The sequence below is a fragment of the Ornithodoros turicata genome, chromosome 1 (genome assembly GCF_037126465.1).
Source record: "Ornithodoros turicata isolate Travis chromosome 1, ASM3712646v1, whole genome shotgun sequence".
Taxonomy (NCBI): Eukaryota; Metazoa; Arthropoda; class Arachnida; order Ixodida; family Argasidae; genus Ornithodoros; species Ornithodoros turicata.
Window position 1 is genome coordinate 168,835,984 of NC_088201.1, and position 17,952 is coordinate 168,853,935.

At 47.9% G+C, this 17,952-nt stretch overlaps 41 non-coding genes across 41 annotated transcripts; all 41 read right to left on the reverse strand.

Annotated features, from left to right (window-relative positions):
- Positions 1-6: 6 nt before the first annotated feature.
- Positions 7-128, reverse strand: LOC135379658 (U5 spliceosomal RNA). Its single transcript, XR_010419123.1, has one exon. It is a non-coding gene; the product is annotated as a U5 spliceosomal RNA (small nuclear RNA).
- A 186-nt stretch (positions 129-314) lies between these two features.
- LOC135379670 (U5 spliceosomal RNA) lies at positions 315-436 on the reverse strand. The gene has a single exon (XR_010419132.1). It is a non-coding gene; the product is annotated as a U5 spliceosomal RNA (small nuclear RNA).
- Positions 437-622: 186 nt separating this feature from the next.
- LOC135379672 (U5 spliceosomal RNA) lies at positions 623-744 on the reverse strand. The gene has a single exon (XR_010419134.1). It is a non-coding gene; the product is annotated as a U5 spliceosomal RNA (small nuclear RNA).
- A 186-nt stretch (positions 745-930) lies between these two features.
- Positions 931-1,052, reverse strand: LOC135379673 (U5 spliceosomal RNA). The gene has a single exon (XR_010419135.1). It is a non-coding gene; the product is annotated as a U5 spliceosomal RNA (small nuclear RNA).
- Positions 1,053-1,238: 186 nt separating this feature from the next.
- On the reverse strand, positions 1,239-1,360 carry LOC135379674 (U5 spliceosomal RNA). Its single transcript, XR_010419136.1, has one exon. It is a non-coding gene; the product is annotated as a U5 spliceosomal RNA (small nuclear RNA).
- Positions 1,361-1,546: 186 nt separating this feature from the next.
- Positions 1,547-1,668, reverse strand: LOC135379675 (U5 spliceosomal RNA). Its single transcript, XR_010419137.1, has one exon. It is a non-coding gene; the product is annotated as a U5 spliceosomal RNA (small nuclear RNA).
- A 186-nt stretch (positions 1,669-1,854) lies between these two features.
- LOC135379676 (U5 spliceosomal RNA) lies at positions 1,855-1,976 on the reverse strand. Its single transcript, XR_010419138.1, has one exon. It is a non-coding gene; the product is annotated as a U5 spliceosomal RNA (small nuclear RNA).
- Positions 1,977-2,162: 186 nt separating this feature from the next.
- Positions 2,163-2,284, reverse strand: LOC135379679 (U5 spliceosomal RNA). Its single transcript, XR_010419140.1, has one exon. It is a non-coding gene; the product is annotated as a U5 spliceosomal RNA (small nuclear RNA).
- A 186-nt stretch (positions 2,285-2,470) lies between these two features.
- LOC135379680 (U5 spliceosomal RNA) lies at positions 2,471-2,592 on the reverse strand. Its single transcript, XR_010419141.1, has one exon. It is a non-coding gene; the product is annotated as a U5 spliceosomal RNA (small nuclear RNA).
- Positions 2,593-2,778: 186 nt separating this feature from the next.
- Positions 2,779-2,900, reverse strand: LOC135379681 (U5 spliceosomal RNA). The gene has a single exon (XR_010419142.1). It is a non-coding gene; the product is annotated as a U5 spliceosomal RNA (small nuclear RNA).
- A 186-nt stretch (positions 2,901-3,086) lies between these two features.
- Positions 3,087-3,208, reverse strand: LOC135379682 (U5 spliceosomal RNA). The gene has a single exon (XR_010419143.1). It is a non-coding gene; the product is annotated as a U5 spliceosomal RNA (small nuclear RNA).
- A 186-nt stretch (positions 3,209-3,394) lies between these two features.
- LOC135379683 (U5 spliceosomal RNA) lies at positions 3,395-3,516 on the reverse strand. Its single transcript, XR_010419144.1, has one exon. It is a non-coding gene; the product is annotated as a U5 spliceosomal RNA (small nuclear RNA).
- A 186-nt stretch (positions 3,517-3,702) lies between these two features.
- Positions 3,703-3,824, reverse strand: LOC135379684 (U5 spliceosomal RNA). Its single transcript, XR_010419145.1, has one exon. It is a non-coding gene; the product is annotated as a U5 spliceosomal RNA (small nuclear RNA).
- Positions 3,825-4,010: 186 nt separating this feature from the next.
- Positions 4,011-4,132, reverse strand: LOC135379685 (U5 spliceosomal RNA). The gene has a single exon (XR_010419146.1). It is a non-coding gene; the product is annotated as a U5 spliceosomal RNA (small nuclear RNA).
- A 186-nt stretch (positions 4,133-4,318) lies between these two features.
- LOC135379686 (U5 spliceosomal RNA) lies at positions 4,319-4,440 on the reverse strand. The gene has a single exon (XR_010419147.1). It is a non-coding gene; the product is annotated as a U5 spliceosomal RNA (small nuclear RNA).
- A 186-nt stretch (positions 4,441-4,626) lies between these two features.
- On the reverse strand, positions 4,627-4,748 carry LOC135379687 (U5 spliceosomal RNA). Its single transcript, XR_010419148.1, has one exon. It is a non-coding gene; the product is annotated as a U5 spliceosomal RNA (small nuclear RNA).
- A 186-nt stretch (positions 4,749-4,934) lies between these two features.
- Positions 4,935-5,056, reverse strand: LOC135379688 (U5 spliceosomal RNA). The gene has a single exon (XR_010419149.1). It is a non-coding gene; the product is annotated as a U5 spliceosomal RNA (small nuclear RNA).
- Positions 5,057-5,242: 186 nt separating this feature from the next.
- On the reverse strand, positions 5,243-5,364 carry LOC135379690 (U5 spliceosomal RNA). The gene has a single exon (XR_010419151.1). It is a non-coding gene; the product is annotated as a U5 spliceosomal RNA (small nuclear RNA).
- Positions 5,365-5,550: 186 nt separating this feature from the next.
- Positions 5,551-5,672, reverse strand: LOC135379691 (U5 spliceosomal RNA). The gene has a single exon (XR_010419152.1). It is a non-coding gene; the product is annotated as a U5 spliceosomal RNA (small nuclear RNA).
- Positions 5,673-5,858: 186 nt separating this feature from the next.
- Positions 5,859-5,980, reverse strand: LOC135379692 (U5 spliceosomal RNA). The gene has a single exon (XR_010419153.1). It is a non-coding gene; the product is annotated as a U5 spliceosomal RNA (small nuclear RNA).
- Positions 5,981-6,166: 186 nt separating this feature from the next.
- Positions 6,167-6,288, reverse strand: LOC135379693 (U5 spliceosomal RNA). Its single transcript, XR_010419154.1, has one exon. It is a non-coding gene; the product is annotated as a U5 spliceosomal RNA (small nuclear RNA).
- Positions 6,289-6,474: 186 nt separating this feature from the next.
- Positions 6,475-6,596, reverse strand: LOC135379695 (U5 spliceosomal RNA). Its single transcript, XR_010419155.1, has one exon. It is a non-coding gene; the product is annotated as a U5 spliceosomal RNA (small nuclear RNA).
- A 186-nt stretch (positions 6,597-6,782) lies between these two features.
- LOC135379696 (U5 spliceosomal RNA) lies at positions 6,783-6,904 on the reverse strand. The gene has a single exon (XR_010419156.1). It is a non-coding gene; the product is annotated as a U5 spliceosomal RNA (small nuclear RNA).
- A 186-nt stretch (positions 6,905-7,090) lies between these two features.
- LOC135379697 (U5 spliceosomal RNA) lies at positions 7,091-7,212 on the reverse strand. Its single transcript, XR_010419157.1, has one exon. It is a non-coding gene; the product is annotated as a U5 spliceosomal RNA (small nuclear RNA).
- Positions 7,213-7,398: 186 nt separating this feature from the next.
- LOC135379698 (U5 spliceosomal RNA) lies at positions 7,399-7,520 on the reverse strand. The gene has a single exon (XR_010419158.1). It is a non-coding gene; the product is annotated as a U5 spliceosomal RNA (small nuclear RNA).
- A 186-nt stretch (positions 7,521-7,706) lies between these two features.
- Positions 7,707-7,828, reverse strand: LOC135379381 (U5 spliceosomal RNA). Its single transcript, XR_010418878.1, has one exon. It is a non-coding gene; the product is annotated as a U5 spliceosomal RNA (small nuclear RNA).
- A 186-nt stretch (positions 7,829-8,014) lies between these two features.
- LOC135379699 (U5 spliceosomal RNA) lies at positions 8,015-8,136 on the reverse strand. The gene has a single exon (XR_010419159.1). It is a non-coding gene; the product is annotated as a U5 spliceosomal RNA (small nuclear RNA).
- A 186-nt stretch (positions 8,137-8,322) lies between these two features.
- Positions 8,323-8,444, reverse strand: LOC135379700 (U5 spliceosomal RNA). The gene has a single exon (XR_010419160.1). It is a non-coding gene; the product is annotated as a U5 spliceosomal RNA (small nuclear RNA).
- Positions 8,445-8,630: 186 nt separating this feature from the next.
- On the reverse strand, positions 8,631-8,752 carry LOC135379702 (U5 spliceosomal RNA). The gene has a single exon (XR_010419162.1). It is a non-coding gene; the product is annotated as a U5 spliceosomal RNA (small nuclear RNA).
- A 186-nt stretch (positions 8,753-8,938) lies between these two features.
- On the reverse strand, positions 8,939-9,060 carry LOC135379703 (U5 spliceosomal RNA). Its single transcript, XR_010419163.1, has one exon. It is a non-coding gene; the product is annotated as a U5 spliceosomal RNA (small nuclear RNA).
- Positions 9,061-9,246: 186 nt separating this feature from the next.
- Positions 9,247-9,368, reverse strand: LOC135379532 (U5 spliceosomal RNA). The gene has a single exon (XR_010419018.1). It is a non-coding gene; the product is annotated as a U5 spliceosomal RNA (small nuclear RNA).
- Positions 9,369-14,904: 5,536 nt separating this feature from the next.
- Positions 14,905-15,026, reverse strand: LOC135379382 (U5 spliceosomal RNA). Its single transcript, XR_010418879.1, has one exon. It is a non-coding gene; the product is annotated as a U5 spliceosomal RNA (small nuclear RNA).
- Positions 15,027-15,212: 186 nt separating this feature from the next.
- Positions 15,213-15,334, reverse strand: LOC135379383 (U5 spliceosomal RNA). Its single transcript, XR_010418880.1, has one exon. It is a non-coding gene; the product is annotated as a U5 spliceosomal RNA (small nuclear RNA).
- Positions 15,335-15,519: 185 nt separating this feature from the next.
- Positions 15,520-15,641, reverse strand: LOC135379704 (U5 spliceosomal RNA). The gene has a single exon (XR_010419164.1). It is a non-coding gene; the product is annotated as a U5 spliceosomal RNA (small nuclear RNA).
- Positions 15,642-15,827: 186 nt separating this feature from the next.
- Positions 15,828-15,949, reverse strand: LOC135379705 (U5 spliceosomal RNA). The gene has a single exon (XR_010419165.1). It is a non-coding gene; the product is annotated as a U5 spliceosomal RNA (small nuclear RNA).
- A 186-nt stretch (positions 15,950-16,135) lies between these two features.
- LOC135379706 (U5 spliceosomal RNA) lies at positions 16,136-16,257 on the reverse strand. The gene has a single exon (XR_010419166.1). It is a non-coding gene; the product is annotated as a U5 spliceosomal RNA (small nuclear RNA).
- Positions 16,258-16,443: 186 nt separating this feature from the next.
- On the reverse strand, positions 16,444-16,565 carry LOC135379707 (U5 spliceosomal RNA). Its single transcript, XR_010419167.1, has one exon. It is a non-coding gene; the product is annotated as a U5 spliceosomal RNA (small nuclear RNA).
- Positions 16,566-16,750: 185 nt separating this feature from the next.
- LOC135379708 (U5 spliceosomal RNA) lies at positions 16,751-16,872 on the reverse strand. Its single transcript, XR_010419168.1, has one exon. It is a non-coding gene; the product is annotated as a U5 spliceosomal RNA (small nuclear RNA).
- A 186-nt stretch (positions 16,873-17,058) lies between these two features.
- LOC135379709 (U5 spliceosomal RNA) lies at positions 17,059-17,180 on the reverse strand. Its single transcript, XR_010419169.1, has one exon. It is a non-coding gene; the product is annotated as a U5 spliceosomal RNA (small nuclear RNA).
- Positions 17,181-17,366: 186 nt separating this feature from the next.
- On the reverse strand, positions 17,367-17,488 carry LOC135379711 (U5 spliceosomal RNA). The gene has a single exon (XR_010419170.1). It is a non-coding gene; the product is annotated as a U5 spliceosomal RNA (small nuclear RNA).
- Positions 17,489-17,674: 186 nt separating this feature from the next.
- LOC135379712 (U5 spliceosomal RNA) lies at positions 17,675-17,796 on the reverse strand. Its single transcript, XR_010419171.1, has one exon. It is a non-coding gene; the product is annotated as a U5 spliceosomal RNA (small nuclear RNA).
- Between the last annotated feature and the right edge of the window lie 156 nt (positions 17,797-17,952).

Below are 17,952 nucleotides of genomic sequence, written 5' to 3' on the forward strand. Positions count from 1 at the left end.
GTAGCCTTCCCCAAACGGGTTAGGCCTATCAAAAATTGTCTAGAAGCTCATTGTGTTGTCCCCCTCCACGGTGATCTTTAGTAAAAGGCGAAAGATCAATACGCGGATTTGAAGGGAGACCAGAGCATATGTCCTGAATTTTCAACGTTCGTGGAGGCCCTATTTCAAACATTTGAGAGGCAAAGTGGTGGAGTCCCGTCTCTCTCTCTTTCTTTTCCTTCACTTGTTTGACTTGTCTTGGGGGTCTGGGTGTGGCCGGTCAGGACACGTCCGACCTGGACGCATGTTTTCTCTTTGAATTGAATGATGTAGCCTTCCCCAAACGGGTTAGGCCTATCAAAAATTGTCTAGAAGCTCATTGTGTTGTCCCCCTCCACGGTGATCTTTAGTAAAAGGCGAAAGATCAATACGCGGATTTGAAGGGAGACCAGAGCATATGTCCTGAATTTTCAACGTTCGTGGAGGCCCTATTTCAAACATTTGAGAGGCAAAGTGGTGGAGTCCCGTCTCTCTCTCTTTCTTTTCCTTCACTTGTTTGACTTGTCTTGGGGGTCTGGGTGTGGCCGGTCAGGACACGTCCGACCTGGACGCATGTTTTCTCTTTGAATTGAATGATGTAGCCTTCCCCAAACGGGTTAGGCCTATCAAAAATTGTCTAGAAGCTCATTGTGTTGTCCCCCTCCACGGTGATCTTTAGTAAAAGGCGAAAGATCAATACGCGGATTTGAAGGGAGACCAGAGCATATGTCCTGAATTTTCAACGTTCGTGGAGGCCCTATTTCAAACATTTGAGAGGCAAAGTGGTGGAGTCCCGTCTCTCTCTCTTTCTTTTCCTTCACTTGTTTGACTTGTCTTGGGGGTCTGGGTGTGGCCGGTCAGGACACGTCCGACCTGGACGCATGTTTTCTCTTGGAATTGAATGATGTAGCCTTCCCCAAACGGGTTAGGCCTATCAAAAATTGTCTAGAAGCTCATTGTGTTGTCCCCCTCCACGGTGATCTTTAGTAAAAGGCGAAAGATCAATACGCGGATTTGAAGGGAGACCAGAGCATATGTCCTGAATTTTCAACGTTCGTGGAGGCCCTATTTCAAACATTTGAGAGGCAAAGTGGTGGAGTCCCGTCTCTCTCTCTTTCTTTTCCTTCACTTGTTTGACTTGTCTTGGGGGTCTGGGTGTGGCCGGTCAGGACACGTCCGACCTGGACGCATGTTTTCTCTTTGAATTGAATGATGTAGCCTTCCCCAAACGGGTTAGGCCTATCAAAAATTGTCTAGAAGCTCATTGTGTTGTCCCCCTCCACGGTGATCTTTAGTAAAAGGCGAAAGATCAATACGCGGATTTGAAGGGAGACCAGAGCATATGTCCTGAATTTTCAACGTTCGTGGAGGCCCTATTTCAAACATTTGAGAGGCAAAGTGGTGGAGTCCCGTCTCTCTCTCTTTCTTTTCCTTCACTTGTTTGACTTGTCTTGGGGGTCTGGGTGTGGCCGGTCAGGACACGTCCGACCTGGACGCATGTTTTCTCTTTGAATTGAATGATGTAGCCTTCCCCAAACGGGTTAGGCCTATCAAAAATTGTCTAGAAGCTCATTGTGTTGTCCCCCTCCACGGTGATCTTTAGTAAAAGGCGAAAGATCAATACGCGGATTTGAAGGGAGACCAGAGCATATGTCCTGAATTTTCAACGTTCGTGGAGGCCCTATTTCAAACATTTGAGAGGCAAAGTGGTGGAGTCCCGTCTCTCTCTCTTTCTTTTCCTTCACTTGTTTGACTTGTCTTGGGGGTCTGGGTGTGGCCGGTCAGGACACGTCCGACCTGGACGCATGTTTTCTCTTTGAATTGAATGATGTAGCCTTCCCCAAACGGGTTAGGCCTATCAAAAATTGTCTAGAAGCTCATTGTGTTGTCCCCCTCCACGGTGATCTTTAGTAAAAGGCGAAAGATCAATACGCGGATTTGAAGGGAGACCAGAGCATATGTCCTGAATTTTCAACGTTCGTGGAGGCCCTATTTCAAACATTTGAGAGGCAAAGTGGTGGAGTCCCGTCTCTCTCTCTTTCTTTTCCTTCACTTGTTTGACTTGTCTTGGGGGTCTGGGTGTGGCCGGTCAGGACACGTCCGACCTGGACGCATGTTTTCTCTTTGAATTGAATGATGTAGCCTTCCCCAAACGGGTTAGGCCTATCAAAAATTGTCTAGAAGCTCATTGTGTTGTCCCCCTCCACGGTGATCTTTAGTAAAAGGCGAAAGATCAATACGCGGATTTGAAGGGAGACCAGAGCATATGTCCTGAATTTTCAACGTTCGTGGAGGCCCTATTTCAAACATTTGAGAGGCAAAGTGGTGGAGTCCCGTCTCTCTCTCTTTCTTTTCCTTCACTTGTTTGACTTGTCTTGGGGGTCTGGGTGTGGCCGGTCAGGACACGTCCGACCTGGACGCATGTTTTCTCTTTGAATTGAATGATGTAGCCTTCCCCAAACGGGTTAGGCCTATCAAAAATTGTCTAGAAGCTCATTGTGTTGTCCCCCTCCACGGTGATCTTTAGTAAAAGGCGAAAGATCAATACGCGGATTTGAAGGGAGACCAGAGCATATGTCCTGAATTTTCAACGTTCGTGGAGGCCCTATTTCAAACATTTGAGAGGCAAAGTGGTGGAGTCCCGTCTCTCTCTCTTTCTTTTCCTTCACTTGTTTGACTTGTCTTGGGGGTCTGGGTGTGGCCGGTCAGGACACGTCCGACCTGGACGCATGTTTTCTCTTTGAATTGAATGATGTAGCCTTCCCCAAACGGGTTAGGCCTATCAAAAATTGTCTAGAAGCTCATTGTGTTGTCCCCCTCCACGGTGATCTTTAGTAAAAGGCGAAAGATCAATACGCGGATTTGAAGGGAGACCAGAGCATATGTCCTGAATTTTCAACGTTCGTGGAGGCCCTATTTCAAACATTTGAGAGGCAAAGTGGTGGAGTCCCGTCTCTCTCTCTTTCTTTTCCTTCACTTGTTTGACTTGTCTTGGGGGTCTGGGTGTGGCCGGTCAGGACACGTCCGACCTGGACGCATGTTTTCTCTTTGAATTGAATGATGTAGCCTTCCCCAAACGGGTTAGGCCTATCAAAAATTGTCTAGAAGCTCATTGTGTTGTCCCCCTCCACGGTGATCTTTAGTAAAAGGCGAAAGATCAATACGCGGATTTGAAGGGAGACCAGAGCATATGTCCTGAATTTTCAACGTTCGTGGAGGCCCTATTTCAAACATTTGAGAGGCAAAGTGGTGGAGTCCCGTCTCTCTCTCTTTCTTTTCCTTCACTTGTTTGACTTGTCTTGGGGGTCTGGGTGTGGCCGGTCAGGACACGTCCGACCTGGACGCATGTTTTCTCTTGGAATTGAATGATGTAGCCTTCCCCAAACGGGTTAGGCCTATCAAAAATTGTCTAGAAGCTCATTGTGTTGTCCCCCTCCACGGTGATCTTTAGTAAAAGGCGAAAGATCAATACGCGGATTTGAAGGGAGACCAGAGCATATGTCCTGAATTTTCAACGTTCGTGGAGGCCCTATTTCAAACATTTGAGAGGCAAAGTGGTGGAGTCCCGTCTCTCTCTCTTTCTTTTCCTTCACTTGTTTGACTTGTCTTGGGGGTCTGGGTGTGGCCGGTCAGGACACGTCCGACCTGGACGCATGTTTTCTCTTTGAATTGAATGATGTAGCCTTCCCCAAACGGGTTAGGCCTATCAAAAATTGTCTAGAAGCTCATTGTGTTGTCCCCCTCCACGGTGATCTTTAGTAAAAGGCGAAAGATCAATACGCGGATTTGAAGGGAGACCAGAGCATATGTCCTGAATTTTCAACGTTCGTGGAGGCCCTATTTCAAACATTTGAGAGGCAAAGTGGTGGAGTCCCGTCTCTCTCTCTTTCTTTTCCTTCACTTGTTTGACTTGTCTTGGGGGTCTGGGTGTGGCCGGTCAGGACACGTCCGACCTGGACGCATGTTTTCTCTTTGAATTGAATGATGTAGCCTTCCCCAAACGGGTTAGGCCTATCAAAAATTGTCTAGAAGCTCATTGTGTTGTCCCCCTCCACGGTGATCTTTAGTAAAAGGCGAAAGATCAATACGCGGATTTGAAGGGAGACCAGAGCATATGTCCTGAATTTTCAACGTTCGTGGAGGCCCTATTTCAAACATTTGAGAGGCAAAGTGGTGGAGTCCCGTCTCTCTCTCTTTCTTTTCCTTCACTTGTTTGACTTGTCTTGGGGGTCTGGGTGTGGCCGGTCAGGACACGTCCGACCTGGACGCATGTTTTCTCTTTGAATTGAATGATGTAGCCTTCCCCAAACGGGTTAGGCCTATCAAAAATTGTCTAGAAGCTCATTGTGTTGTCCCCCTCCACGGTGATCTTTAGTAAAAGGCGAAAGATCAATACGCGGATTTGAAGGGAGACCAGAGCATATGTCCTGAATTTTCAACGTTCGTGGAGGCCCTATTTCAAACATTTGAGAGGCAAAGTGGTGGAGTCCCGTCTCTCTCTCTTTCTTTTCCTTCACTTGTTTGACTTGTCTTGGGGGTCTGGGTGTGGCCGGTCAGGACACGTCCGACCTGGACGCATGTTTTCTCTTGGAATTGAATGATGTAGCCTTCCCCAAACGGGTTAGGCCTATCAAAAATTGTCTAGAAGCTCATTGTGTTGTCCCCCTCCACGGTGATCTTTAGTAAAAGGCGAAAGATCAATACGCGGATTTGAAGGGAGACCAGAGCATATGTCCTGAATTTTCAACGTTCGTGGAGGCCCTATTTCAAACATTTGAGAGGCAAAGTGGTGGAGTCCCGTCTCTCTCTCTTTCTTTTCCTTCACTTGTTTGACTTGTCTTGGGGGTCTGGGTGTGGCCGGTCAGGACACGTCCGACCTGGACGCATGTTTTCTCTTGGAATTGAATGATGTAGCCTTCCCCAAACGGGTTAGGCCTATCAAAAATTGTCTAGAAGCTCATTGTGTTGTCCCCCTCCACGGTGATCTTTAGTAAAAGGCGAAAGATCAATACGCGGATTTGAAGGGAGACCAGAGCATATGTCCTGAATTTTCAACGTTCGTGGAGGCCCTATTTCAAACATTTGAGAGGCAAAGTGGTGGAGTCCCGTCTCTCTCTCTTTCTTTTCCTTCACTTGTTTGACTTGTCTTGGGGGTCTGGGTGTGGCCGGTCAGGACACGTCCGACCTGGACGCATGTTTTCTCTTGGAATTGAATGATGTAGCCTTCCCCAAACGGGTTAGGCCTATCAAAAATTGTCTAGAAGCTCATTGTGTTGTCCCCCTCCACGGTGATCTTTAGTAAAAGGCGAAAGATCAATACGCGGATTTGAAGGGAGACCAGAGCATATGTCCTGAATTTTCAACGTTCGTGGAGGCCCTATTTCAAACATTTGAGAGGCAAAGTGGTGGAGTCCCGTCTCTCTCTCTTTCTTTTCCTTCACTTGTTTGACTTGTCTTGGGGGTCTGGGTGTGGCCGGTCAGGACACGTCCGACCTGGACGCATGTTTTCTCTTGGAATTGAATGATGTAGCCTTCCCCAAACGGGTTAGGCCTATCAAAAATTGTCTAGAAGCTCATTGTGTTGTCCCCCTCCACGGTGATCTTTAGTAAAAGGCGAAAGATCAATACGCGGATTTGAAGGGAGACCAGAGCATATGTCCTGAATTTTCAACGTTCGTGGAGGCCCTATTTCAAACATTTGAGAGGCAAAGTGGTGGAGTCCCGTCTCTCTCTCTTTCTTTTCCTTCACTTGTTTGACTTGTCTTGGGGGTCTGGGTGTGGCCGGTCAGGACACGTCCGACCTGGACGCATGTTTTCTCTTTGAATTGAATGATGTAGCCTTCCCCAAACGGGTTAGGCCTATCAAAAATTGTCTAGAAGCTCATTGTGTTGTCCCCCTCCACGGTGATCTTTAGTAAAAGGCGAAAGATCAATACGCGGATTTGAAGGGAGACCAGAGCATATGTCCTGAATTTTCAACGTTCGTGGAGGCCCTATTTCAAACATTTGAGAGGCAAAGTGGTGGAGTCCCGTCTCTCTCTCTTTCTTTTCCTTCACTTGTTTGACTTGTCTTGGGGGTCTGGGTGTGGCCGGTCAGGACACGTCCGACCTGGACGCATGTTTTCTCTTTGAATTGAATGATGTAGCCTTCCCCAAACGGGTTAGGCCTATCAAAAATTGTCTAGAAGCTCATTGTGTTGTCCCCCTCCACGGTGATCTTTAGTAAAAGGCGAAAGATCAATACGCGGATTTGAAGGGAGACCAGAGCATATGTCCTGAATTTTCAACGTTCGTGGAGGCCCTATTTCAAACATTTGAGAGGCAAAGTGGTGGAGTCCCGTCTCTCTCTCTTTCTTTTCCTTCACTTGTTTGACTTGTCTTGGGGGTCTGGGTGTGGCCGGTCAGGACACGTCCGACCTGGACGCATGTTTTCTCTTTGAATTGAATGATGTAGCCTTCCCCAAACGGGTTAGGCCTATCAAAAATTGTCTAGAAGCTCATTGTGTTGTCCCCCTCCACGGTGATCTTTAGTAAAAGGCGAAAGATCAATACGCGGATTTGAAGGGAGACCAGAGCATATGTCCTGAATTTTCAACGTTCGTGGAGGCCCTATTTCAAACATTTGAGAGGCAAAGTGGTGGAGTCCCGTCTCTCTCTCTTTCTTTTCCTTCACTTGTTTGACTTGTCTTGGGGGTCTGGGTGTGGCCGGTCAGGACACGTCCGACCTGGACGCATGTTTTCTCTTTGAATTGAATGATGTAGCCTTCCCCAAACGGGTTAGGCCTATCAAAAATTGTCTAGAAGCTCATTGTGTTGTCCCCCTCCACGGTGATCTTTAGTAAAAGGCGAAAGATCAATACGCGGATTTGAAGGGAGACCAGAGCATATGTCCTGAATTTTCAACGTTCGTGGAGGCCCTATTTCAAACATTTGAGAGGCAAAGTGGTGGAGTCCCGTCTCTCTCTCTTTCTTTTCCTTCACTTGTTTGACTTGTCTTGGGGGTCTGGGTGTGGCCGGTCAGGACACGTCCGACCTGGACGCATGTTTTCTCTTGGAATTGAATGATGTAGCCTTCCCCAAACGGGTTAGGCCTATCAAAAATTGTCTAGAAGCTCATTGTGTTGTCCCCCTCCACGGTGATCTTTAGTAAAAGGCGAAAGATCAATACGCGGATTTGAAGGGAGACCAGAGCATATGTCCTGAATTTTCAACGTTCGTGGAGGCCCTATTTCAAACATTTGAGAGGCAAAGTGGTGGAGTCCCGTCTCTCTCTCTTTCTTTTCCTTCACTTGTTTGACTTGTCTTGGGGGTCTGGGTGTGGCCGGTCAGGACACGTCCGACCTGGACGCATGTTTTCTCTTTGAATTGAATGATGTAGCCTTCCCCAAACGGGTTAGGCCTATCAAAAATTGTCTAGAAGCTCATTGTGTTGTCCCCCTCCACGGTGATCTTTAGTAAAAGGCGAAAGATCAATACGCGGATTTGAAGGGAGACCAGAGCATATGTCCTGAATTTTCAACGTTCGTGGAGGCCCTATTTCAAACATTTGAGAGGCAAAGTGGTGGAGTCCCGTCTCTCTCTCTTTCTTTTCCTTCACTTGTTTGACTTGTCTTGGGGGTCTGGGTGTGGCCGGTCAGGACACGTCCGACCTGGACGCATGTTTTCTCTTTGAATTGAATGATGTAGCCTTCCCCAAACGGGTTAGGCCTATCAAAAATTGTCTAGAAGCTCATTGTGTTGTCCCTCTCCACGGTGATCTTTAGTAAAAGGCGAAAGATCAATACGCGGATTTGAAGGGAGACCAGAGCATATGTCCTGAATTTTCAACGTTCGTGGAGGCCCTATTTCAAACATTTGAGAGGCAAAGTGGTGGAGTCCCGTCTCTCTCTCTTTCTTTTCCTTCACTTGTTTGACTTGTCTTGGGGGTCTGGGTGTGGCCGGTCAGGACACGTCCGACCTGGACGCATGTTTTCTCTTTGAATTGAATGATGTAGCCTTCCCCAAACGGGTTAGGCCTATCAAAAATTGTCTAGAAGCTCATTGTGTTGTCCCCCTCCACGGTGATCTTTAGTAAAAGGCGAAAGATCAATACGCGGATTTGAAGGGAGACCAGAGCATATGTCCTGAATTTTCAACGTTCGTGGAGGCCCTATTTCAAACATTTGAGAGGCAAAGTGGTGGAGTCCCGTCTCTCTCTCTTTCTTTTCCTTCACTTGTTTGACTTGTCTTGGGGGTCTGGGTGTGGCCGGTCAGGACACGTCCGACCTGGACGCATGTTTTCTCTTGGAATTGAATGATGTAGCCTTCCCCAAACGGGTTAGGCCTATCAAAAATTGTCTAGAAGCTCATTGTGTTGTCCCCCTCCACGGTGATCTTTAGTAAAAGGCGAAAGATCAATACGCGGATTTGAAGGGAGACCAGAGCATATGTCCTGAATTTTCAACGTTCGTGGAGGCCCTATTTCAAACATTTGAGAGGCAAAGTGGTGGAGTCCCGTCTCTCTCTCTTTCTTTTCCTTCACTTGTTTGACTTGTCTTGGGGGTCTGGGTGTGGCCGGTCAGGACACGTCCGACCTGGACGCATGTTTTCTCTTGGAATTGAATGATGTAGCCTTCCCCAAACGGGTTAGGCCTATCAAAAATTGTCTAGAAGCTCATTGTGTTGTCCCCCTCCACGGTGATCTTTAGTAAAAGGCGAAAGATCAATACGCGGATTTGAAGGGAGACCAGAGCATATGTCCTGAATTTTCAACGTTCGTGGAGGCCCTATTTCAAACATTTGAGAGGCAAAGTGGTGGAGTCCCGTCTCTCTCTCTTTCTTTTCCTTCACTTGTTTGACTTGTCTTGGGGGTCTGGGTGTGGCCGGTCAGGACACGTCCGACCTGGACGCATGTTTTCTCTTGGAATTGAATGATGTAGCCTTCCCCAAACGGGTTAGGCCTATCAAAAATTGTCTAGAAGCTCATTGTGTTGTCCCCCTCCACGGTGATCTTTAGTAAAAGGCGAAAGATCAATACGCGGATTTGAAGGGAGACCAGAGCATATGTCCTGAATTTTCAACGTTCGTGGAGGCCCTATTTCAAACATTTGAGAGGCAAAGTGGTGGAGTCCCGTCTCTCTCTCTTTCTTTTCCTTCACTTGTTTGACTTGTCTTGGGGGTCTGGGTGTGGCCGGTCAGGACACGTCCGACCTGGACGCATGTTTTCTCTTGGAATTGAATGATGTAGCCTTCCCCAAACGGGTTAGGCCTATCAAAAATTGTCTAGAAGCTCATTGTGTTGTCCCCCTCCACGGTGATCTTTAGTAAAAGGCGAAAGATCAATACGGGGATTTGAAGGGAGACCAGAGCATATGTCCTGAATTTTCAACGTTCGTGGAGGCCCTATTTCAAACATTTGAGAGGCAAAGTGGTGGAGTCCCGTCTCTCTCTCTTTCTTTTCCTTCACTTGTTTGACTTGTCTTGGGGGTCTGGGTGTGGCCGGTCAGGACACGTCCGACCTGGACGCATGTTTTCTCTTTGAATTGAATGATGTAGCCTTCCCCAAACGGGTTAGGCCTATCAAAAATTGTCTAGAAGCTCATTGTGTTGTCCCTCTCCACGGTGATCTTTAGTAAAAGGCGAAACTTTATTGGGAAAAGTGCACCAAATTTGCATCCTATTTACAACACATGTACATCTTATTTACATCATATTTACATATACACCATATACATCATATTTACATATACACCATATACATCATATTTACATATACACCATATACATCATATTTACATATACACCACACTAGACCGGCTCAGGAGCAGCTCCTACTCAACGATGCACACTCTAATTCTCGCAATTCATGCACTTGAAAGATTTAAAACTTGACAACTATTCTGCCGTTTGATCTCACAAACAATAGCCAATGGCCCTTCCACCTCTTCTTGAAAGCACTCACTTCCATAGAGTCCAGTTCTCGCTGTATTTTCTCCCTCAAGTGCAACCGGATGTTAAAGAGTGAGGTCCTCAGGCACACATCACCACCACCATACACTCGCCTGTTTCGGGAGCGCCAGATCTCATGCTTGACCTCACCCATGAGAAGTGCGAAAGATGGGACTCGATTAGCAGCCACTGGCAGAGGGTCTGAATAGAGCACAGTGTCGTACTCTATGCGAGGTACGCGAAATACGGTGGCTACTTTCCGCCACAACGCCGCTGCCAACACGCATTCATAGAAAACGTGTCTGTGGTTTTCTAGTCCATTGCAGACCCCGCACAGATTTGAGCGAACAAAATGGAAACGGAAGAGCCTCGTTTTCACTGAAAGGACATTATGGGACAGTTCCCAGGCCAGGTCTGCACGGTCTCCGTCAAGAACGTTAGCCACTACCAGTCTTCGGTGTTGTCTTTCTTGCACTGGATTATCTGGCATTTTGCACCTTTTATACAGCTCTTCATAGACTTGCTTTGTCGACAAGTATGGCAGGGTCCCTTCTGGCAGAAAACGCTGCAGAATTCGCGCGTACCTGGCTACCTCTGCATAGAATGGGGTGGGTTTCTCCGCCTTCGGTCTTGTGTTGTCAAGCGTCTCTCCAAACAGTCGTGCCTCTGTCCCCATGGCATACAGCATGATAGGTTTTGCTATGTGTTCATCTTCTTCTAGGGTCTTTCCTATCTGTACAATTGAGAGGGCCAAAGACTTAAGTCTGACGTCTTGCACTTGGAATCCACCGCCTTCCAACGGACCCTGGATCACCCCTCTTTTGACTTTTTCAGGCTTCCCCTGCCAAAACAATGACATGATGGTGCGGGTCAGTTGCTTCGCCGTCTTCTTATTGGGAGGAAAGCCTGTGCCCAAGTACCAGATCTTTGACGTCATTGTCTTCTGTATGATGTCAGCTCTTTCTGCGTAGCTCATTTGCTGTCCATTGTAATCGTCTCGAATACGCTCAAGTTCTTTTCGGACTTTCTTCCAGGATTCGTCGGACGGTCCTCGCATGTCGAACTGGACTCCCAACAGCTTCGCTCCTTGAACAACTGGCACTCCGGCTATCTCTTGCTGCAGCGTCTGACGATGTACCGGTAGGATGGTTGACTTTTCTTTGTTCAGTCTTGCCCCTGATGCTTTGGTGTAGAGCTCCATGATCTGTAGCGCCTCTTGAACTGCGCGTTCTTCCGTTGTACAGATGGTCACATCATCAGCGTAGGCAAAGATTGTCGGTCTTCCCAAGATGCCTGGAAGCGGTACCCGTGCAATCCTCGGACTTGACGCCAGCTTAAGCAACAAAGGCTCTATGCACAGCACGTACAACAGCGGTGATAGTGGGCATCCCTGTCGAACTCCTGACCTCACGTGGAAAACTTGCGTGGTCTTCCCATTCACTTCAATGGCACTAATGGCTTCTCTGTACAGCAGTTCTACGTATCTAAGAAACTTTCCTGGGAGTCCCATTCTTGTTAAAATATAGAACATGTACCGGTGGCTTACGAGGTCAAAGGCCTTTTCCTGGTCAAAGCTCATCAATAACATGGCGAGGTCTTTCTCTTTTGTTACTGCACACAAGTCTCGCAGGGCGCTCAGGTGCGTCTGAATTCCTCTCCCTGGAACCGCACATGCCTGCACCGGTGACACTAAAGCTTGCATGGCCTGCGCCAGTCGCATCTGCAGAACCTTCGCAACGATTTTGTAGTCTGTGTTCATTATCGTGAGCGGTCGCCATGCCTTTAAGTCATTTGCTCGACTCACGTTCTTGCACAGCAACTTCACTATTCCGAGCCTCATTGTCGAAGGGAAAACACCATTCTCTAGACTCCCGTTCAGTATCTCGGTGAAGGCTTTCCCCAGCTGTGGCCAAAAGGTTTTGTAAAATTCTGACGGCAACCCGTCGGAACCCGGGCTTTTCCCTGCAGATAGCTGTCGGAGAGCTGCTGTCAACTCAGCGGTTGTGATTTCTTTTCCCAACAGTTCCGCACCATTTTCCAACCTCGGGATCGTCTGTGCTATCTCCTCCCAGAGGCCTTCATCAACGTCTTTGTACCGGTAAAGTTCTTCGTAAAAGTGAATGCAAATGTCCTCAATTTCTTCCTGTGACGTCCTTTCGATCCCCTCTCTGTCCAGGAGTGTATGCATTCCTTGGGGTTTGCTGCGCAACTTGTTGGTGATCAGCTGTCGACTTGTCTGCCCCTTCATCTCTCCACTGTCCCAATCTCTTTTTACCAACAGGGCTCCCAAGTCACTCTGCAGTTCTCTGTACGCTTCTTGTTGAGCGACTGTTTCGAGTCCGGTGCTTCTCAGGTATCGCAGTCCCCATCGTATGGACCAAATGGCGTGTTTCTTTTCGACAGCTCTTTTCCTCCCCCATTTTTGAAAAATCGTCTTAACCTCTGCTTTGGTCTCGTCCCACCAATCCAATGTGATGCTCCTTTCTTTAACTTTCCCTTCCAAATATGTCTTCACTTCTTCCACCGCTTCTTTATCTTTTAACAAATTGACATTGAGTCGCCACCGACTCGGTAGCCTTCCTTGGCCAGACACATTTTTAAAAGTCACTACCACCATACTATGGTCTGTCACAAAACAGTCTTGGCTTCCCACTTGGAGCACTTCACAATTAAGGACATTTTCACTTAGCGTATTTGAAACATACATTCGGTCAAGACGTACGCTACGACCCTGAGCATAAAAAGAAAAACCAGGTAATTTTCCGTGAATTTTGTTCCACGTGTCCGTTAGCTGACACGCTTCTATAAGTCGCTTCAACTCCTTCGCTTTCCATTCAGTACTTCTTTTTGTACCCCCCGACACATCATACACTTGATCAACAACACAGTTAAAATCGCCGACAATAACGACATTCCTCGAACCCAGCATGAAGGAATCCAGGCTTCTAAAGAAATCATTCCGGGGCCCATTATCAACGGGGGCATAAACACAGACAATCTTGTACTCTTTGCCATCGCATTCTATATCAGCAACTGCCACACGCCCCTCATCGTCTCTGGTGTATCTTCTTATCACTCCTCGATAGCTCGGGGACAAGCAAATAGCGACTCCCCTTGCCCGTCTGCATCCAAAACTGTGCACAGACCTCCATCCCGTGTTTCTTTCAAAATTTACAACGTCTTTCGTATCGCAAAAATGCGTTTCTTGAAGACAAATAACATCAAGTTTTAACTTTACGCCGAGTTCCTTCACAACTTCCTGTTTTCGCACTGTTCTTAAACCCCTGCAATTTAACGTTGCTACCGCGAAGGTTACCAAATAAAGTGAAACACCAAACACTTTGTTCCTTACTTGCCACATTATGACGAACTTAAGTCCTTTTTTGCTTCTTCACAATTCCTCTTCCTCTGCTGGGCAGCTCCCCGAGTTGACCAGGCAGATGACCTCCCGTCTTTTGTGGCAGCGTCGCAGTCTCAGCAGTCTCAGACGACGGCGGTCCCCTTTTCAAAGTGGCACCGGCTGCATCCATTTCGCTGTCCGAGTCGCCCTCAGAGTCCGCGGTGTCCTGTGTCCCTCGATTTTCAGTGACCATAGTACCTTCTGAAGACGACCTCGAAATGTTGTGATTCGCTTCCGTCTCACTTGCGCCTTCCTCTACGGGACTTTCTTTCGTCGGCATTTCCTCCGCATCTTCGGTGTTTTTCTCGTCCTCTGTGTTGAGAAGCGGGACGTTTGCATCTGCAGTTGAGTCCACCTCAGTTGACCAGTCCCTCACCACTGCCTCTTCAGACTTCTCTGCGTTCTCTGCAGCGCCTTCTACCATAGCGACAATAACTTTGTCCATCGGTTCGTCCCCGGGTACGTCCGTCTGCCCAGTCGCAGTCGTGGTAACACTTGCGTAGGTATTTACCGTGCACGATGTTGTCGCGTGGTCTTCTCCGCACTTCTTGCAAAGTGCTGTACAGCCGGCCGCGATGTGCCCGTAGTCACCGCACCTCTTGCACTGCGGTGTCCGGCAGTTGAACGAAAAGTGGCCGGTCTCTCCACAGCGCCTGCACGCCTTTTTCATGTTGGCGTAAATGCACATTACCTGGAAACCATCCACTTGGATGTAGTTTGGCACCTCCGTCTTCATCTCGAGGATGACTCGTCGACTTCCTTTTTCCACGCTCGGGGCTTCTCGGAAGTACTCCCTCTTGACTGAAAGCACTTTCCCGTACTTTCCCATTACCTCTCTGAGGTCGTCGTTGGGTACTTCCACAGGTAAAAAGTGGACCGTCACCAATGTCGTAATGCTGGCTAGTGGAACCAACGGATACATCTTTCCAGCAACTTCCAGTTCTCCTGACCTCAGGAGGGCCTCAGCCGCATTCTTCGTAGTTGTAGTCACTACAAACTTTCCACCGCCGAAAGGGTTGACACCCCTCGCCTCCTTCCCTACTGCCTTCAGCAGCCCTTGTAGTACTTGAGACATACGTACCTCTCGATCTACCTCCAAGTCAAAACTGAATTCCCGATTGATGGGGCGGCGGTTGGCCATCTTCCGTCCTTGACACGAAGCGGCCCCCCGATACCGGGACCTTCAGGAAGACGAAAACACGGGGCTTGGGTCCTAAAAGCCCACTAAAACTCGAAAATTATCGAAAATCGAACAGGAGCACAATGACAACACGTCCGTTCAGATCGTCGTCGTCGTCGTCCAGCCGTCGTCGTCGTCGTCTTTAGTAAAAGGCGAAAGATCAATACGCGGATTTGAAGGGAGACCAGAGCATATGTCCTGAATTTTCAACGTTCGTGGAGGCCCTATTTCAAACATTTGAGAGGCAAAGTGGTGGAGTCCCGTCTCTCTCTCTTTCTTTTCCTTCACTTGTTTGACTTGTCTTGGGGGTCTGGGTGTGGCCGGTCAGGACACGTCCGACCTGGACGCATGTTTTCTCTTTGAATTGAATGATGTAGCCTTCCCCAAACGGGTTAGGCCTATCAAAAATTGTCTAGAAGCTCATTGTGTTGTCCCTCTCCACGGTGATCTTTAGTAAAAGGCGAAAGATCAATACGCGGATTTGAAGGGAGACCAGAGCATATGTCCTGAATTTTCAACGTTCGTGGAGGCCCTATTTCAAACATTTGAGAGGCAAAGTGGTGGAGTCCCGTCTCTCTCTCTTTCTTTTCCTTCACTTGTTTGACTTGTCTTGGGGGTCTGGGTGTGGCCGGTCAGGACACGTCCGACCTGGACGCATGTTTTCTCTTTGAATTGAATGATGTAGCCTTCCCCAAACGGGTTAGGCCTATCAAAAATTGTCTAGAAGCTCATTGTGTTGTCCCTCTCCACGGTGATCTTTAGTAAAAGGCGAAAGATCAATACGCGGATTTGAAGGGAGACCAGAGCATATGTCCTGAATTTTCAACGTTCGTGGAGGCCCTATTTCAAACATTTGAGAGGCAAAGTGGTGGAGTCCCGTCTCTCTCTCTTTCTTTTCCTTCACTTGTTTGACTTGTCTTGGGGGTCTGGGTGTGGCCGGTCAGGACACGTCCGACCTGGACGCATGTTTTCTCTTGAATTGAATGATGTAGCCTTCCCCAAACGGGTTAGGCCTATCAAAAATTGTCTAGAAGCTCATTGTGTTGTCCCCCTCCACGGTGATCTTTAGTAAAAGGCGAAAGATCAATACGCGGATTTGAAGGGAGACCAGAGCATATGTCCTGAATTTTCAACGTTCGTGGAGGCCCTATTTCAAACATTTGAGAGGCAAAGTGGTGGAGTCCCGTCTCTCTCTCTTTCTTTTCCTTCACTTGTTTGACTTGTCTTGGGGGTCTGGGTGTGGCCGGTCAGGACACGTCCGACCTGGACGCATGTTTTCTCTTGGAATTGAATGATGTAGCCTTCCCCAAACGGGTTAGGCCTATCAAAAATTGTCTAGAAGCTCATTGTGTTGTCCCCCTCCACGGTGATCTTTAGTAAAAGGCGAAAGATCAATACGCGGATTTGAAGGGAGACCAGAGCATATGTCCTGAATTTTCAACGTTCGTGGAGGCCCTATTTCAAACATTTGAGAGGCAAAGTGGTGGAGTCCCGTCTCTCTCTCTTTCTTTTCCTTCACTTGTTTGACTTGTCTTGGGGGTCTGGGTGTGGCCGGTCAGGACACGTCCGACCTGGACGCATGTTTTCTCTTGGAATTGAATGATGTAGCCTTCCCCAAACGGGTTAGGCCTATCAAAAATTGTCTAGAAGCTCATTGTGTTGTCCCCCTCCACGGTGATCTTTAGTAAAAGGCGAAAGATCAATACGCGGATTTGAAGGGAGACCAGAGCATATGTCCTGAATTTTCAACGTTCGTGGAGGCCCTATTTCAAACATTTGAGAGGCAAAGTGGTGGAGTCCCGTCTCTCTCTCTTTCTTTTCCTTCACTTGTTTGACTTGTCTTGGGGGTCTGGGTGTGGCCGGTCAGGACACGTCCGACCTGGACGCATGTTTTCTCTTGGAATTGAATGATGTAGCCTTCCCCAAACGGGTTAGGCCTATCAAAAATTGTCTAGAAGCTCATTGTGTTGTCCCCCTCCACGGTGATCTTTAGTAAAAGGCGAAAGATCAATACGCGGATTTGAAGGGAGACCAGAGCATATGTCCTGAATTTTCAACGTTCGTGGAGGCCCTATTTCAAACATTTGAGAGGCAAAGTGGTGGAGTCCCGTCTCTCTCTCTTTCTTTTCCTTCACTTGTTTGACTTGTCTTGGGGGTCTGGGTGTGGCCGGTCAGGACACGTCCGACCTGGACGCATGTTTTCTCTTGAATTGAATGATGTAGCCTTCCCCAAACGGGTTAGGCCTATCAAAAATTGTCTAGAAGCTCATTGTGTTGTCCCCCTCCACGGTGATCTTTAGTAAAAGGCGAAAGATCAATACGCGGATTTGAAGGGAGACCAGAGCATATGTCCTGAATTTTCAACGTTCGTGGAGGCCCTATTTCAAACATTTGAGAGGCAAAGTGGTGGAGTCCCGTCTCTCTCTCTTTCTTTTCCTTCACTTGTTTGACTTGTCTTGGGGGTCTGGGTGTGGCCGGTCAGGACACGTCCGACCTGGACGCATGTTTTCTCTTTGAATTGAATGATGTAGCCTTCCCCAAACGGGTTAGGCCTATCAAAAATTGTCTAGAAGCTCATTGTGTTGTCCCCCTCCACGGTGATCTTTAGTAAAAGGCGAAAGATCAATACGCGGATTTGAAGGGAGACCAGAGCATATGTCCTGAATTTTCAACGTTCGTGGAGGCCCTATTTCAAACATTTGAGAGGCAAAGTGGTGGAGTCCCGTCTCTCTCTCTTTCTTTTCCTTCACTTGTTTGACTTGTCTTGGGGGTCTGGGTGTGGCCGGTCAGGACACGTCCGACCTGGACGCATGTTTTCTCTTTGAATTGAATGATGTAGCCTTCCCCAAACGGGTTAGGCCTATCAAAAATTGTCTAGAAGCTCATTGTGTTGTCCCCCTCCACGGTGATCTTTAGTAAAAGGCGAAAGATCAATACGCGGATTTGAAGGGAGACCAGAGCATATGTCCTGAATTTTCAACGTTCGTGGAGGCCCTATTTCAAACATTTGAGAGGCAAAGTGGTGGAGTCCCGTCTCTCTCTCTTTCTTTTCCTTCACTTGTTTGACTTGTCTTGGGGGTCTGGGTGTGGCCGGTCAGGACACGTCCGACCTGGACGCATGTTTTCTCTTTGAATTGAATGATGTAGCCTTCCCCAAACGGGTTAGGCCTATCAAAAATTGTCTAGAAGCTCATTGTGTTGTCCCCCTCCACGGTGATCTTTAGTAAAAGGCGAAAGATCAATACGCGGATTTGAAGGGAGACCAGAGCATATGTCCTGAATTTTCAACGTTCGTGGAGGCCCTATTTCAAACATTTGAGAGGCAAAGTGGTGGAGTCCCGTCTCTCTCTCTTTCTTTTCCTTCACTTGTTTGACTTGTCTTGGGGGTCTGGGTGTGGCCGGTCAGGACACGTCCGACCTGGACGCA